This window comes from Mesoplodon bidens, assembly GCF_964165515.1.
Source record: "Mesoplodon bidens genome assembly, chromosome: 14".
Lineage (NCBI taxonomy): Eukaryota > Metazoa > Chordata > Mammalia > Artiodactyla > Ziphiidae > Mesoplodon > Mesoplodon bidens.
In genome coordinates, this window is record NC_138170.1 from 57,538,895 (window position 1) to 57,557,519 (window position 18,625).

The window sequence follows — 18,625 nt, forward strand, 5'->3', positions numbered from 1 at the left end:
GATTTGAGATTTAGGGTTAGGATCAAAGTCGGGATTAAAGTTATAGGGGTTAGGATTAGGGTTAGGGGTTGGGATTATGATTAAGGCACAGTACCTGCCTTGGAGACATACTACACACAGAAACCTAGACAGACTATTCATGTGTATAAACAACATATACATGCTTGCACACACATACACACACTATAGAAAAAAAGAAGATTGGTTAAGGACCAGTGAGCCTCAGAATACTGCAGGAGTTCAGGGGAGGGCAATCTCAGGAAGCCAGTCTAAACGATCATGGTCCCCTTGGTGACAACAGGGTGGGCGTCATGGTATTCCCTGCAGCTGGTTCCTGTTCGAGTTTGGGAGTCACCGTTGAGTCAATGAATATGTGGTGACATCACTTCCTGGGAGGCTCTGGCTAGTCCTATGGAGACCCAGAGGTGAACAAGCTGAGGCTCTGGCCTCCACACAGCTCCAACCCAAGGGAACGAGGAACACAGATGTGTGACAGACACCTCTCCGTGACCACCAGCCCCGCCCCCTGCAGCTGAGCGACAGGAGGACTCTCAGAGAAGATGCTTCAATGTAATTCTCTTTGGGCTATTGATGGAGACAGTTGGAAAACAAGAAAAACATCAATCGGGGAATCAAAAGAAGCAATCTTCCATCAGTAGGAGTGCACCAGGGAATGGTGAGGTGAGAATGTGACTTAAGATAGAGGCTCGGGTTTTACTCATTAGCTGGCTGCCAGGTAGTCCCAAGATCTTCCCAATCCTATTTGCTCAGATTGACAATCACAAAAAATGTTACCTGACATTTCTAAAAGTAAAGAAATATGCAGCATCATTTTGCTTTGCTTTAAACAACTCTGATTTTTAAAATCCAAAGAGATAAATCACTGAAGAATCCCTGACTTTATAAAATGTCTCAATACAAGATGGCCTTAAAAAGGAAATTCCCACAGTAGTACATTTTAGGTAGAATTTGACTTCCACCCAAAAAAATTTATATGCAACATGGAAGCAGCCCATCTACTATATAAAGTCAGGTAGGCTTGAAGTTGATCCAAGTCATAAAAAAAATATGAAGCAGTCATTCTTCACCAAGATTATTCAATTGAGAAATCTGGAAGAGCAAACTAAACAACAATCTTCCTGTCAGTGGCTATATTATTAGACTGCAGCTTTCCAGTTTCCTGTATGTTGACAGGAAGCTGATCTCCTGAAGTAGAAAGAATAAGACAATGTATACCCGTGGGATCATTTCTTCAGCCCCATTAAATGTTAGTCAGGGCCAGTTTCTCTACACACAGCCCCTTCCACTGCAGAGAAAAGTCTGAAGTAACAGATTGGCACACAGGGATTTCCAGGAAAGTTCTAGAATGAAGTATTTAAATGATGACTTGTGAGCACTTAGAAATTGAGAAGTGATCACTGATTTGTATTTTCTTGAGCAGCCATCCTAAATGATTGATGAAAAGACTCATGTGAAACCAGAAGGAGGGCCCTAATAGAATATCACAGGGCTCTTCCCTGCTCAACTTTTTTTTTTTTTTGCAGTACGCGGGCCTCTCACTGTTGTGGCCTCGAACCCGTGTCCCCTGCATCAGCAGGCGGACTCTCAACCACTGAGCCACCAGGGAAGCCCCCTGCTCAACATTTTATCAACTCCTAGAATAAACATTTGGAAAGCCCTTTTATCAAAATCATGTGGTACACAAAGCTGGAAGGCTAACATATTAGGTAGCAGAATCTAGATTCAAAGAGTTTCAGTAGTATGGAAGAAAGAATCAAAACAAACAAAATATAGTTTATAAGGGATAAATGTAAAATTTTACATTTAGGATTTTATATAAAGGAAAAAAATCTGGCTTGATGGAAAAGGTCATGTGACAGAGAACTAGGTGTCTTGGCTGGACACAGGTTTTACATGGGCCCTTAATGAAATATAGATATTAAAAACAACAACAAAACGCTAATGGATTCTTGGCAGTTAACATTTATTTCCTCCTTGGTTATCAAGGATTCTTATTTTCTTTATACTCTTCTGAACTTTTCCAAGTTTTCTACAATAAGCATATGCTATTTTTATGAACAGACAAAAATTACTCTTAGTCTTTGAAAATATTTGAATGACTGTCTATGGAAGTTGGAGCAGGCTATTCTGGATAGTTTTAGAGGCTGGAACTAGGAAAAATGGCTAGTATCCAGTTCACAGTGGAGTGAATTCCTACTCCTGGAAGTGTCCACATAAACGTTGGCTAACTACAAAGGTAGCATAGCATAGCACGGTGGCTAAAAGCTCTGGTTCTGACAATGGCCTGACAATGGGTTCAAATCCTGACTGTGCCCCTTATTACTTGTATGACTTAGACAGGCATTCCACTATTTCTCCATCTATGAAAGATGCATGATGGTAACTGTACCCTTATGGTTACAAAGGATTCAATGGGTTCATCTGTATCAATGTTCTTAAGACAATAACTGGTCTATGCTCAATAAACGTTAGCTACTAGTATCTGTCAGAAGTGGTACAGAAAGGATGTCTGCTTCGCTTGAGAAATTAAACTAAATGATCACCAAGGGTTCCCTGCAATTGCATGATCTTATTGTTCTAGGTGGGAGATTGCCCCCCTCAGGTGGTACTCTCTTATTACCTAAGTCTGAAGTTCTGAACAGAATCCTGATAATAACAAAATTATTGCAGAAGAGGAAGTGTCCACAGGAGGATGCCGTCCAAAGGTTATGCAGAATCTCATGAGTTTCCTTACCAATAATAGAAAGGAGACCCAGCAATGGCACTGGACATGTAAGCCAAATTCAAGATTGAGGTTCCAATGACTAGATAAAAGATAGGGCATGGGTGAAACAGTCAGAAGAAAAGGGAGCCAAAGGAATTACAGTAAACAAAAGTCTATGTTCATTTATTTATTCATTCATTCATTTGTTCAACAAATGCATTTACCAAGCATCTTCTATGTATGTACTAGGCACTGTGCTGGCTCTAGGCACAGAAAACCAGGCAAAGTCCCTACCCTAATGGAGTCTACAGTCAGTGGGAAGTTTATTTGAACCAAATAGTCATACCAATAAATATAAAATTACAGCCATGATCAGCATATGAAGGAAAAGTACCCAGGGTCATATGGTAGAGATTTGCCCTGGGTATAGAGGTCAGGGAAGATAGCCCTGGGGAAGCCATGACTAAGCTAAGATTTGAAGAAAGGGGGGAAGTTACAAGATGGAGAGGGGCAAAAAGCAATTGGGGAGGGGAAGCATAGCAAGTAAAAGGAAGTGAAAGAAGACCAGAGTGACTGGTGTGCAGGAAGCATGGTGGAGCATGGTTTGAGATAGAGCTGTATGGGTGCAGGGCCGGTTAAGAATATTGTACCCTAAAATAATGGAAAGGCATTCAAGTATTTTAACCATTTTCAGGTGGCGTAGGGGTGGACGTGAAGATCAGGTGAAGAAATCACTCTGGATACACTGTGAGAGGCAAAGGTCAAAATGGCTGCAGACAGACCAGTAAGGAGGCTTTTACAGCAATCTAGGTGAGAGATGATGGTAGCTTAGGATAGTGGGAAAGGACAAAGGGAGAGGAGTATGGATTCAGGAGAGGTTTAGAAGGCAAAATTGAATGTGAAGGGTAAAGCAGAGGAAAGGGTCCTGGAGCCTCCAAGTTCTGGCCTGCTTAACCCTTCAGTGAGATAGGGAGCAATGAAGAGATTTAAAGTGGGGCGGGGGGAGATCAAAAACTTGGTTTTGGGACAAAACTATAATTCAAGAAGATACATGCACCCCTATGTTCAGAGCAGCACTATTCACAATAGCCAAGACATGGAAGCAACCTAAACGTCCATTGACAGATAAATGGATAAAGAAGATGAGGTATGTATTATATATACAATGGAATACTATTCAGTCATAAAAAAGAATGAAATAATGCCATTTGCAGCAACATGGATAGACCTAGAGATTATCATACTAAGTGAAGTAAGTCAGAAAGAGAAAGACGAACACCATATGATATCACTTATATGTGGAATCTAAAATACGTCACAAATGAAGCTATCTATGAAACAGAGACAGACTCACAGACATAGAGAACAGACTTGTGGTTGCCAAGGGGGAGGTGTGGGGGAGGGATGGATTGGCACTAGCAGATGCAAACTATTATATATAGGATGGATAAACAACAAGGTCCTACTGTACAGCACGGGGAACTATATTCAATATCCTGTGATAAACCATAATGGAAAAGAATATAAAAAAAGAATGTGTATATATATGTATAACTGAGTCACTTTGCTATTCAGCAGAAATTAACACAACATTATAAATCAACTATACTTCAATTTAAAAAAGTAAAATTGGAAAAAAAGAGTTTGGTTTTGGATGTGTTACATTTTAGATGTCTGTGAGACTTCCCAAGTGGAAATGTTAAGTAGGAAGTTGGATACGTGGGTCTAGAGCTCAGAGGAGAGATCTAGGCTGGGGAAACATTTTTGGCATGAATAAAATATAGAATAAGGAGAGAAGAGTGTCCAGGAGTGAGCCTTGGGTATTTTAATATTATTGACCTGAGAAGAATAGATAAGGCTACAAAGGAGATAGCAAATTGACCTGTGACCTGTGATAGACAGTGACCTGAGGAGTGAGTGGGAAGTGAGCAAATAGAGTCCACAAGTATATTCTTTCTAGAAGTCTCTAGAAAGGGGAGAAGAGAATGTGATGGTTTGAGAAGAATGTACGGTTGGGATACGGTTGTCTCCACTCATCCCACTCCCCTCTCAATGGGCGTCTTGAGTATGCTTTAAAGCTGACAAGAAGAATCCAGTTGAGAAGAGACTGCAAATAAAAGCATGGGTAGAGAACATGCAGCACCACAGTGGGATAAGGGGCTAAAAAGGATACATGGCCAGGGACTTGCCTTTTGGCCAGGGAGATGACGCAGGAAGAACTGCCTGGTCACAAGGTGGTCACAAATAGTAGGACTCGATGTTATGACAATGCTGGTGGAGAATGAAGCAGCTGGGATCAAAGCTCTGTGTTTCTCCCTGGTTTAGGCTTCCAAGCCAAATATTTGTGAGAAATTGGTACGGTACTACCAAGAAATCTTAGCTCAGGTATCCCAGAGATTGGGTCCTTGCCCCAAATAGAAATAGCAGTGGTCCCTGTGGGTGGGAGTTCTTAGGGTTCTCTTCTGAGTTGAAATCCAGACCAATTATTATCTGAGGAAATGATATCAGGCGTGTTTCCTCATTCAGGTCACAAGATTATTTCCCAGAACCATAATATTTTGCAAATGAAGAAACTGAGCTGCATCCCTAGCTATGGCTCATCTCAACCAGAATGGAAGAATTTGGAGTTTGCACGAGTCCAACTTTCCAGTGTTTTCTAAAGTATAGAATACCAACATGGCATGAAGCCATCGTCTGAGACAGTGTCTTTAGACACCCACTCCCAGGCCTTATGAAGTCACAGCAGCGAAGGAAATCCAGTTTGTCGTGAGCATCTGCTAGGTGCCAGGCTGTGTGTCAGTCTCGTTGGCAGGCATTATCTCATTTAATCCTCCTAACAGTCTCTGACTTCTGGATCTGAGCTTCTACCCAAGAAAAGAGAAATCCGCTTTGCCACCTTTCTGAGAGCTCCAGGCTGGTTCTTTTACTTCCCTGGTGGCCTTCATGTATGGCTCCAGGCTAACCTGGCCTGCCAGGCCCATGACAAAGTAGATTTTTGAGCTTATGGCAGCACATTTCCCTGAGCTTTTCCATAATTCTCCCAGCCAACCCAAGTGCCAGGAAAGGTCTGTATTTTTATCTCAATTTTCCTTTCTTCCAAGTTGTGTTCCAGACAAATATTTGTGGTCATTGCCCAATGAGACCAAAGTACACAAATGTCATGTGCTAATTTAAAAAAAAAAAAAGATAAAAGGCAGGAGGAAGGATTTTCTGAGTACTTACCAGAGACCTAATACATTATTTTTTAAGCCAACAACCCAAGCTTAATTCCAACCCGCACTGTCAAAATCCTTTCATCTCTCAATTGACAGAACCAGAGCAAGCCACTGAGCAGGGCTTCTAGGAGGAAGTGAGGTTTCCAGCAAATAGAAGGCAAACTTCTTCTCCTCTCCATTTCTCAAAGACACATTTCGTCTGTGCTTGGCCACTAGGGACATTTAGGATCAACACTTTCCTTGTCGCTAGTCACCCTACCATAACTGCAACACCTCCTATGAGAATATCTCCCTAATCAGCTTTTATGTTCTGAATTTCCATAAATTTTTCTTGGTATCTGTTTTTTCCCAGTTTTATAATCAGGTGATATAAGCATACGTAGAATGCTGACCACTGACCCCAGACTCATAAAAGCAATCCCTAAACAGTTTGTTCCTAAGAAACAGCAGCTCCGATCCCAAAGGATACTCCTTCACAGGGCAAATAAACATGATGTGTCTGTAATTCCAGAGTGCCCTGAGGATTGCTGAAGTGGGTCAGGGATTCAGATGGCTGCCCCATTCCCATCTGGGAGGAATTCCTGCTTCCTTCCCTCTCCAACCTTTGTCTGCCTGCCCCCAACTCCCCACTCTTCCTCCGAGTAAAAATGAGGGAGGCTTTCCTCCTCCAAGTTTGCACCCACCTGTCCCTGACTTCAGTAATGAATCAATCAATAACAATGTACTGAATACCAGCTACATGGGAGACTAGGTTACCTTTCATTACCTCTGTCTGCATAGCTCATTAAGGATGAGGAACATAACTCTTTGAAAACACATACTGTAGAAATGCTGAATAATAATGATAACTATTAATAACACATCAGCCTAAGTGGAAATCGAGTTTTACTCAGGTGGATAAAATTACCTGCAGAGTACAATACACCTAAAGTGAGTCAGCACACAGACACTTGTGCTGTTCGTAACAGTGATATTCTTTATTCAGTCCGTAAGTCACACCTGGCATTCAAAGCCTGTTTCTCAAACACAAGGCCCTTGAAAGCTTTTCCTTTTTAATATATATGTGCCATTGTCTTTTTCACTAGAATAATTTCGAGTTACGGGCTCTTTTCCCAACAAGATCAGGTAGGAAAAAAATGTTGATGCGAACTTATTGTGTGTTGAATTCATTCTTTTCTTCCTTCAGCGAGCATGTGCTGCAGGCCTGCTATGCTTCAGGCATTAGGCCAGGCACTGAGCTACCAGGGTGAGCAAGACACAGTTATGCCCACAAGTTGCTCACAGTTTAGCAGGTACCTACCCAAATTACAGCAACTGTTACAGATGCCATAACAGACGTCTGTGAAGTCGTTATGGTAGGGGCCCAAAAAGCCGTTAAGGTGGGTTCTACCTATGAAAGGTCATAAAAGACTTTACAGAAGAGATGGAAAACAATCGCTTGGCCAAAAATGCATACCATTTCAGATTCACATTCAAGCATCATGTTTCAGTGCATTTTGTCATTAAGTGACTAATCTCTCTAAATACAAAAGAATTTGTTATTTCTGGCAGAAATGATAGTCAAGCTTAGGAACTGCGGTACTGGCTCGATCAATATGTGAGATGTTTTTAATTGAGGTCTGTGGTTTGTATATTCTTCTATAGAACAATCCACAATTGCTGTCAAATTTTTCTATTCTCAGCTGGCTGATATACAAATAAAACAAAGCAACACTTTCAACCCATTCTGCAAAAATCTTCTGGCCCAGTATCTACTAAAGTTGCACATCCTAGAGTAGTGACTTCACTATTTAAAATATATCTGGTGAAATTTGAATAAGCTCTGCAGTTTAGTTAATAGTTTTGTACCAATGTTAATGTCTTCATTTGGAAAATTGTACTACGGTTGTATAGATGTTAAAATTGGGTGAGGGAATATATGGGAAAGCTCTGTACCAGTTCTGCAACTTTTCAGTAAATTTAAAATTAGTTCAAAATAAAAAGTAAATAATACATGTGTGCACGTACAGATGCATTTACATTTTTTATGAGATCAATGCTACACAAAGTGTGTTCCACAAATTCTTTTTCTTTGGTGGGGGGCTTTGAGTCACCCACCCATGAGGTCTTTTCTACAAGCAGTTTCTTTTATCTCCATGAAGATTTTATTTATAAAGTGCAGCTTATTTATAAAGTGCAGCTGTTAATATCTACTTTTTTTACTTTACATTTTTTTAAACACTTTTTAAAAAATAAATTTATTTTATTTATTTTTATTTTTGGCTGTGTTGGGTCTTCGTTGCTGTGTGTGGGCTTTCTCTAGTTGCAGCAAGTGGGGGCTATTCTTCGTTGTGGTGCGCGGGCTTCTCATTGCGGTGGCTTCTCTTGTTGTGGAGCACGGGCTCTAGGCACGCAGGCTTCAGTAGTTGTGGCACATGGGCTCAGTAGTTGTGGCACATGGGCTCAGGAGTTGTGGCTCGCGGGCTCTAGAGCACAGGCTCAGTACTTGCGGCGCACGGGCTTAGTTGCTCCGCGGCATGTGGGATCTTCCTGGACCAGGGCTCAAACCCGTGTCCCCTGCATTGGCAGGCAGATTCTTAACCACTGCATTACCAGGGAAACCCTACTTTTTTTTTTTTAATTGAAGTATAGTTGATTTACAATGTTATGTTAGTTTCAGGTGTACAGCAAAGTAATTCAGTTACATATTATATATATCAAAGAATATATATAATATGTATTATATATATAAGAATATGTATTTTTTTCAGATTATTTTTCCATTATAGGTTATAATAAGATACTGAGTATCGTCCCCTGTGCTATACAGTAGGACATTGTTATTTATCTATTTCATATATAGGAGTGTGTATCTATTAATCCCAAACTCCTAATTTATCCCTCCCCTCCTCAATATCAAAAATAAACCAAGCAACCCAGTCAAAGAACGGGCAGAAGACCTAAACAGACATTTCTCCAAAGAAGACATACAGATGGCTAACAGGCACATGAAAAGATGCTCAACATCACTAATTATTAGAGAAATGCAAATCAAAACTACAATAAGGTTATCACCTCACACCGGTCAGGATGGCCATCATCAAAAAGTCTACAAATAATAAATGCTGGAGAGGGCGTGGAGAAAAGGAATCCTCCTACACTGTTGGTGGGAATGTAAATTGGTAGAGCTATTATGGAGAACAATATGGAGGTTCCTTAAAAAACTAAAAATAGAGTTACCATATGATCCAGCAATCTCACTCCTGGGCATATATCCAGAAAAGGTGAAAGCTCTAATTTGAAAAGACACATGCACCTCAGTGTTCATAGCAGCACTATATATAACAGCCAAGACATGGAAGCAACCCAAATGTCCATCAACAGATGAATGAATAAAGAAGATGTGGTATATACGTACAATGGAATATTATTCAACCGTAAAACAGAATAAAATAATGTCATCTGCAGCAACATGGATGGACCTAGAGATTATCATACTAAATGAAGTCAGACAGAGAAAGACAAATATCATATGATATCACTTATATGTGGAATCAAAAAAATGATACAAATGAACTTATTTACAAAAGACTATTATTACTATTACTAATCAGACTATTACTAATCAGACAAACTAAATATGGAAACTGAAAGCAAGCGTTTAGAAACTTTTATAACAATTTAACATTTCCACAATATTTAAGCATATGATTGTTTTCCTAAAAATTTATTTTTATTGCATTTTTTAAAAGTATCAATCTATATTAGTCAGAGTTCTCCAGAGAAACAGAATCAACAGGATGTGTGTGTGTGTGTGTGTGTGTGTGTGTGTGTTTATATATACAGAATTCCTTCTTGCTCAGGGGAGTTCAGTCTTTGTTCTATTAAGGCCTTCAACTGATTGGATAAGGCCCACCCATACTATAGAAGCAATCTGCTTTATTCAACTACTGATTTAGCTGTTAATCTCATCTAAAAAACCACTTTCACAGAAACATCCAGAATAATGTTTGACCAAATGTCTGGGCACCCTGGCCTAGCCAAGTTAACACAAGTTATCACATAGTCCATGACAGATTGGAAGACAGTTTAAGAAGCATTGTACAAGACAACTTTTAATAGTCGACCAAATAGTTCCATTAATAAAAAACATTCAGACTAAGAATGTTCATTTTATGTGGAAACAGGGGAACCACTGTGAGCAGTGCCCTGAATGGTCTGGGGGAAAAAAACTGAATCACTTTTCTATACTCACCATTGAGCTTAAGCCATTAAAATCCACCTTTGCCCTTTGAGACAGTGTGTATAGCTCTAATCTTGAGGTTTCCAAACTTTCCCAATTCACAGCATCTTAGTGTCTCAGTAATTTTTTCACAGAGCACCTAGGCCAAAAGAAAAAAAAACCTAACATAAATCTCATTTATCCAGTAGAAAGTTCCCAACAACTTAGCCATTTGAAAATATAATACACATAAATTGAAAGAAAAAATATTTTTATTTTGTTCTTAACCACAGTCATTTATAAAAGGATATGTATGCCAGGCATTGAACATCGTCTCTCAAACCTTGGAACCTGTATAGACACCACCACTTATTCACCTCGTGTTCACACTGATTTTCACTTACTACTTGCATTTTATAACAGCTGCTGAAAATCCAGCTTCTCAAAGATAAGACATCTTTGAAAGGAGTGCAGCACAATCTAATGTTGAAACTGTGAACGAACTTGACCAAGTAGTTCACCTGGTGGCCAACAGATGTCAAGCATCACCACATCTCCCTCAACATTTAGCCTATGCCACGGGACGTCCATGAGTTTGCTGCGGAGTCCTGGGCAACTAGCACATAGTTTGGGATTCCTGGCTCTATTCTTTTTCCATTTTTGATTCTGTTCTCCCATTTGTAAAATATAAGTACCCACTTTAAGTGTCTAGCAACTACCTCTGTTAAAGTTGGGATTAAGCAGAATATAACATTTACTGTCATGTTATAACTCCGACCTTTCACTGCTAGCACTCAAGAAGCTGTGTATTCCATCCTCTGTTCTTTGTCTCTGGTAAAGGCTGTAGAGGATGAGAAGGCTCCCAATGGCCAGGCATCCCAAATATGTGTCTTGGAGAACAGAACAAAATCTTTTGCTCTGTTATACATTTAAATAAAAATACAGTTTTTAACCAAGCTCATAAATAAAAATAGAGAACAGATGGGTGGTTCCTGGGGGAGTGAGGGAGGGGGACAAAATGGGTGAAGGAGGTCAAAAGGTACAAACTTCCAGTTATAAAATTAATAAGTCATGGGTATATAATATACAGTGTGGTAACTACAGTTAATAATACTATATTGCATATTTGAAAGTTGCTAAGAAAGTAGATCTTAAAAGTTTTCATCACAAGAAAAAAAATGTTGTAACTATGCATGGTGATAGATTTAACTAGACTTATCATGGTGATCATTTTGCAATATATACAAATATCGAATCATTATGTTGTATACCTGAAACCAATAAAATGTTACATGTCAGTTATACCTCAGTTTAAAAAAGAGAATACAGTTTTTAACTCATGATGTTATCTTTTAACAGATCATTAGATCAAGACTGAAAGCAGTACAAAAATAGGTAGAATTTGGTACCTTTCTCCTAATTTTTAACCATTCTCAATCACATTTTAATCTAATCCTGATTTTTCTTTCCAATTATATTTATTTCACTCACCCTAAATTCCTGTCCCTTGGGTCATGTAAATGGCTCTAACAGGAGTACTCTGGGACTTAAGCATGGCTTGAAATCAAAGCCTTTGTTTTTTCATCTGGGTCAATATGTTCTCTTCATCATTACAGTTGTCGTCATCATCATAATATGAACAATATGGCTAGTACCAACATTCGGAGAGATGGCTTCCCTCTGCATCCTGTTTCTAGCTTTTCCTGGCTCCTTTTCCATAGGCAGAGGCAAGGGGAGAAAGAGAGAGACTCATATATCTTACACTAGGGGGCTTCCCTGGTGGCGCAGTGGTTGAGAATCTGCCTGCCAGTGCAGGGGCCATGGGTTCTAAGCCCTGGTCTAGGAGGATCCCACATGCCGCGGGGCGGCTGGCCCCGTGAGCCACAATTACTGAGCCTGCGCGCCTGGAGCCTTTGCTCCACAAGAGAGGCCGCGATAGTGAGAGGCCCGCGCACCGCCATGAGGAGTGGCCCCCACTTGCCGCAACTAGAGAAAGCCCTCGCACAGAAACGAAGACCCAGCACAGCCATAAATAAATAAATAAATAAATTTTTTTAAAACGGCAAAATTCATATATCTTACACTCCCTGCAAGATTGTCTCTTCCTGGCAACAACAAAAAAGACTTTCTCTTTCTCTGCCTCTCTCTCTCTCCCCACTCCTTTTCATAAAGATCCCCTATGTTGGGCTTCCCTGGTGGCTCAGTGGTTGAGAGCTCGCCTGCTGATGCAGGGGACATGGGTTCATGCCCTGGTCCAGGAAGATCCCGCATGCCGCGGAGCGGCTGGGCCCGTGAGCCATGGCCGCTGAGCCTGTGTATCCGGAGCCTGTGCTCCGCAACGGGGGAGGCCACAACAGTGAGGGGCCCACGTACCGCAAAAAAAAAAAAAAAAAAAAAAAGATCCCCTATGTTCTTTTATCTCCTGTCTATTACCACCTTCATATAGTTGATACAACCTACCTCTGATATTAAGCTACTGTCTTGTAATGGAAACTACATTCCATCGCCAAGGATAAATCCAAGCTTATCAGAACATACTTTTTAAAGCATGTTTCATAACAAACAGCACACAATTGTAGATAGCGGCACAGAGACACCGGGACTCCAGAACAGGTATCTGATGCCAGAACGCAGGAGAGCAGTGCCCTTCACTGCTGCTCCCATTTCACCCAGCCTGATGTTGAACTCCCTCCTTCCTTCTTGCTGGAGATTTTCTATAAACCAGATGTCAACAAATATATTGGATTTTTTATACTTTAATCTGTTTAACATTTCGAAAGTGTTGAAAGAGTTGGGCACATTATTCATTTCAACTATAGCTACTTTCTGATTACCTGGGGAAGGGATTAGCAGGATACCTGTGTGAAGCAAGGTATCCCAGAAGCCACCTCACTGGGTTTAAAATCTAACTGGTACACAGCCGTCAGTGGGAAGACTGATGGAGGGCGTTCAGTAAAAATTAAGAGCCTAGGAAACGCACAGGCCCCCGGGCCAGAACAAAGCAACTGAATGATGGTTCCACCTGGGAGTCGAGGTGGGAGGTTTTCCCTGCCATGCTCCTGGGGACAAAAGTGAAGTCAAAACTTCCTTTCAGGGCTTCCCTGGTAGCGCAGTGGTTGAGAATCTGCCTGTCAATGCAGGGGACACGGGTTCGAGCCCTGGTCTGGGAAGACCCCACATGCCGCAGAGCAACTGGGCCCCTGAGCCACAATTACTGAGCCTGCGCGTCTGGAGCCTGTGCTCCGCAACAAGAGAGGCTGAGACAGTGAGAGGCCCGCGCACCGCGATGAAGAGTGGCCCCCACTTGCCACAACTAGAGAAAGCCCTCGCACAGAAACAAAGACCCAGCACAGCAAAAATAAATAAATTAATTAATTTAAAAAAAAAACTTCCTTGCAGCAGTGATGAATTCCTCATCAGAGGGCCTCCCGCTTTTGCCGAGCTGATTTCGTGAGTGGTAAATGAAGTGGTCCTCAAAGAGAGAGCTGATAGAGGAGGAAACAGGAAAAGCACAACCGAATCCCCAAACATGCCCCGCATAGTGAAACGGGAGGAACTTTCAGAAGTGATGAGAGAGACCAGTCCAACCCCAGCTCTGTCTCAGACACGTTTTCTTCCTTCCTGACTCATCAGGTTTCTTTAGGAAAGCCTGGTGAGAAGGGATTAGGAAGCAGGCAAGGGAGCCAGCCTTTTCTGGCAACATGCGGCTTTGTGATTTCAGATTCTGCAAGTCTTCAAGAACAGCCTCGGTATGCTAGCATTCTAGGCTGGAGGCCAGCAACAGTACAGCTACAGTGAAGCGCATGAGGTGGCTGGTGCTGTCAGCCAGAGACCCAAGGACTTTCCTGGGGCTGCACCTCTCTGGAAGTTTGAAGCTATCGCGAGAGGTTTGCCTTCTTGAAAGGTGTAAATGTCACCAGCCAGGAGTGGCAACCTTCTTGAAATGCGCAAACGTCACCAGCCAGGAGTGGCAGATGCCTAGAGGCATCTGAAAACAGATCTCCATCTGGTAATGGGTTAGGCTTCCTGGGACACAGATTAGAATAGTTTGAAATAAAGCGACGGAAGCACCGGTTTGGCTTTTCACATATTGTTATGGTCTCTGGGTCATTTCCTGCCTTTGGAATTTATTTCCTTTCCAGGTTCAGCAGAACCCAATGAATACAAGAAAGAGATTGGGAGTTTTCTTCGCCTGGGGCCCAGCAGAGGGGTAGCTCTGTATCTGTGAACTTTTACCTCTGAGGTGGGTGCCTCTTCCCATCTGCTCTCACTGAGCCCGGTAGGAGGGAAGCTTTAGGAATGGAACAATACATGGGGAAGGGAGCCATCTCCAGTTAAGTCAGATGAATCCTCCTGTTCCTAGAAAACAAAAAGGGAAAGAATCGATTGGGAGGGTGCAAAGGATGCCTTATGGGGGGGAGCTCTTTACTATCGGTATCCCATTCAGGGAGGGACACAGCCCCTCTCGGAAGGAGGCCGACACCAGCTCCATGTGGTTAGGTACTGAGGACAGGTTGCTTCCCAGCCATGACCTGTTTTGTTTTATTTTACTAACCTTCGTTTCCCACTTTGTCCCCCCAGAGATTTAACGTAGCAACAACTGTCTTCCTGGCAGCATTTTAATGCTCATTCTGGGCACTTTGAAGCTGATGTGAATCCTTACTGCAAAATTTCTCCACAGCTCCCAGTATGCCCTGAACAGCCGCTGTAGTTATGCAGTGCAGGGACGCCCCGGAGGTCAGGGTGAACCGTGTAACTCAGAGGGCTGTTAAGAGCTGGTCAAAACTTAATGCAGAGGCTGCTGCCACTGCCGTTTCTCTAAGTCTGAAAAGGTTTGTCTCTCTGGAGAGTGATCCACAGTCACAAGTTCCTTCTGAAAAGCCAGCTCATGCAGGCCTTGCCGTCAGGAGGAAGCTCGTGGAGTCTGTTCACATGTCCACAGCCCATCTCCCTCTAGGCTGAGAGATCAGAGTTCACAGCTTTAGAGGAAGGGCTGATTTTTGCCCCAATCCTCAGCCTAAGCACAGCTAAACTGGCAGCAAGTGCCCTGTCAGTGCAAAGGAAGGGGCAGCTGGTGATCATCCTTTATCCTGGTGGCCCCTCCCCCATCCCCAGAAACAAGAACCAGAACACTCTCCCCTCCCCAACTGCCTTGACAGGAAGCCAGGTTATCACTGTGGCTCAGTGTCCACAGAAATGGTCTGTGACCTTCACAGTGATGTTTCCAACATTGAGGAAGTTCCAGGGGAAGTAAGTAAGTGGCTAGGGACAGAGTTGGCTCTATAAATAAGCAGCGTCAGAAACACCTGTAGGGTATGATTTTCAAAGCAATGAGAAGTCTGCTGAAGAGCCCCATTCTTCCTCTACAAAAGAGCACTCTGGAGGATTAAGGCATTGTGTTTCCATGTAAAAGTGTAACCTGGGACTGGTTAACTTTCTAAGCCTTTGCTTTTAAACTTTAGAGAGCCTTGATTGCACAGGTCTGGCAGGAGGCCAGGGATCTGCATATTTTATCAAGCCCACCTGCTGATGCTGGTACAGGTGGTCTATGGACCATACTTTGTAAAACTATGCTGAGAGAATTGTGAATTATTGTCATATTAACATGGACTAACTGGTAATACCTGGATTCCAGGCCAGGCTTTGGCGCTTTGTGTGGGCAAGATAGTTTAATTCTCGGAGATTGAAGGCCTCAGGACCAGATGGTGACCGCTATAAATTTAGTTGGAGGCTGGTTTCTAAATTATGGCTCAAAAGCCTGCAAAGTATGAGGATTGGTCCACAGGGTCAAAGAGGGCAGGACGTCTGCAGCATGTCCTGAATACTCACTGAAGTTCTGTGGTGCAGAAAACCCCAGAGGCCCAAGAGGACCCTCTGACCTCAGGGCTGCAGTTCTGATATCCTACATCTTGGGGTACAAGAACTGAAGGACTAGATATATCTCCTTTCCTTGACCTCAGCCATTTCAAAATGGGAAAAAGGAAAAGGGAGAAAATAGATTTATTCAGTGCTTTATATGCCTTTATATCTGTTAAATTCTCAAGTAGCCCTAGTATCATTAGTCCCATTTTGAAGATGAGAAAATTGAGGATTAAAGATGTTGCACAACATTGTACTTCAGCTATACTTCAATAAAAAATAAATTTAAAAAATCACAACATTGTGATTCAACTATACTTCAATAAAAAATATATTTTAAAAAAAGATATTGGATAACTTTCAAAAATTCCCAAGGTCATATGACTATTAAATGCTTGAGCTGAAATTTGAACTCCCATCTACCAAAGTCCAAGTTCCGTTTTCTTTTCACAAAACCATTCATAACTAAAAGTTATGCTGTGACCGTTCTGAGGGCCTAGATGTTTTGAGACCCTCAAAATACCCTCGCCTCTCCCTGACCTTCATCCATACCTGTAACCCATTCTATTTCAGAATCTCACCTCATCTTTGATCTTTATTCCATCCCTGGTCTGCAACCAATCTCTCAGTCCTGCTCATTTCTTATTACCCTAAATTCTTTAGCCCCAGGGGTGAAATATCATCACCTCTCCTGGGCCCAGGAGGACTTTTCTGATCCATAATTACTCCAGCCAATGACTTTAAGGCCAGTGGGTCCTAGAGAACCCAGGATATCGCCAGAGGTTTCCACGGATTGAGAATCCTCAAATGCTTGAGAGGCATTAGTGTATTTACTGATCTGAGACCCCTCCCCTCAATCCCAATCCCTGTCCTCCCTACACCCCATCCCCAGATCTCTTCTCAAATCAGGGCAGAGATGCAGGAAACCTGGATCAGCTGTTGCCCTTCTATTAGGAGGAAATGCCGCCTCAAACCTCAACTTCCTAGTGACAGTGATTATTCTGGAATGCTGGGCACCCCCTAGTGGGAGTAACAGAGAGAAAAGACAGACTTTTGATGCTGTTCTCAATAACCCACCCACCCCCAGCTTCCTGCCCCTCAGCTGTCTTTGCCTTTGCGCCCATCTCACTGTTCTTGAAATGATTCATTCTTCCCACGATGACTGGGCCTTTTGCCCCATAAAACCCTCCCTGTCTTTACAGACATAATGAACTAAAATTAAGCAGAAGGCAACTCAGGCAGAACAGCAGGAAAAACTTCCTATAGTGAGAGCTCTTAAAACTCTAAAATTCCTTATAAGGCAAACTACGACCTAACTGCACTGGGAAAACAATAGAGAATATCTCGTAAAGATAATTTTGGAAATGAGGAGGATGAGGGAAAGACTGCTTTCCTGATTTCGAAATATATGTTAATACACACATCTGACCCCCCCAGCCTGAACTGAAGACTTGCATTAATGCCCTGTGCTATGTTTAATGCCCTGTGCTATGTCTTACCTCTTCTAAGGCCAAGGGAACACTCAACATTTACCCATTTTGGAATAAACTGATAAAGCCCTGTCCTAGCAGAGGGGCAGCCCATCTGTGGACTGGGCACTATAGACCACTGTGGGACATTCTGAACATTTGTCACTATCACTCACTCTTTAAAGACCCTGGCCATAGCCACCCCCCACCCCATGACAGGGGATGAGCCCTATTACATTATAAGCAATAAACCATTTTCTGGGCTTCCCTGGTGGCGCAGTGGTTGAGGGTCCGCCTGCCGATGCAGGGGACACAGGTTCGTGCCCCGGTCTGGGAAGATCCCACATGCCGCGGAGCGGCTGGGCCCGTGAGCTATGGCCGCTGAGCCTGTGCGTCCGGAGCCTGTGCTCCGCAACGGGAGAAGCCACAACAGTGAGAGGCCCGCGTACAGCAAAAAAAAATAAAATAAAATAAACCATTTTCTGAGTACCTACAATACACAAGGCTCAGGTAGACCCGATCTTACGTATTTTAAAGATCTGCCCACATCTAGTTTAGTCCTTTGTCCAAAAGAGGGATTTAATAAAAACGAGAGAGAGAGCTAAAGTTTTCAAGTGCATGCATTAAGAATTCTTCTGGGCATATTCACAGTCCACATTTTAGTTAAATACCTCATCATTTGCTCACTGGGCAGGGGTCAGCCAATCTCATCCTGCAGCCCAATTCCTGTCCCTAGGGGATGTTATAATTGCATAGCATCTCACCTCTCTGTGCTGGTTGTTATGGTCTTACTTGTTCCTGGATTGGAGTCAACTCATTAGTGCCCATTCAAGTTAACCTTTTCTGATAAGTTCCCTGAAACCTTGCCCATAATGCTAGCAATTCCAGTGCAGAATTATCTCTGCTCTGGCTTCTGCCTCATCTCGAACCAAGTCAATTGGACAGTCTAATCTCCCAATGGCTTACAATGTTGATCTCTTTCATCTTTTCTTTCAGAGCCATTTGATGATGTTCATCTCTCTGACAGCCAAGAACTTTGGAAAAATCTCTCCCCTCAGGCATTTCCATTTTTGTGTCCTTGCAAACTCAGCAGAGGCCTTTCACGAGGAACCTCCGTGGGGTGTTAGAGGACACACTGGACCCCAGTTCACGGGAC

At 42.4% G+C, this 18,625-nt stretch overlaps 1 long non-coding RNA gene across 3 annotated transcripts in view; it reads right to left on the reverse strand.

Moving 5' to 3' along the window:
* The window catches only part of LOC308627404, a 118,258-nt gene that overhangs the window by 31,514 nt on the left and 68,119 nt on the right, over window positions 1-18,625 (reverse strand). For 2 of the 3 annotated variants that reach the window (XR_014017400.1, XR_014017401.1), the window contains exons 3-4: window positions 14,378-14,500; window positions 10,175-10,301 (exon numbers count right to left, since the gene is read on the reverse strand). This is a non-coding gene — a long non-coding RNA (uncharacterized lncRNA). Of the gene's footprint in view, window positions 1-10,174; window positions 10,302-11,360; window positions 11,413-14,377; window positions 14,501-18,625 lie in introns of those variants that run through there. The other variant, XR_014017402.1, reaches the window with a different exon arrangement.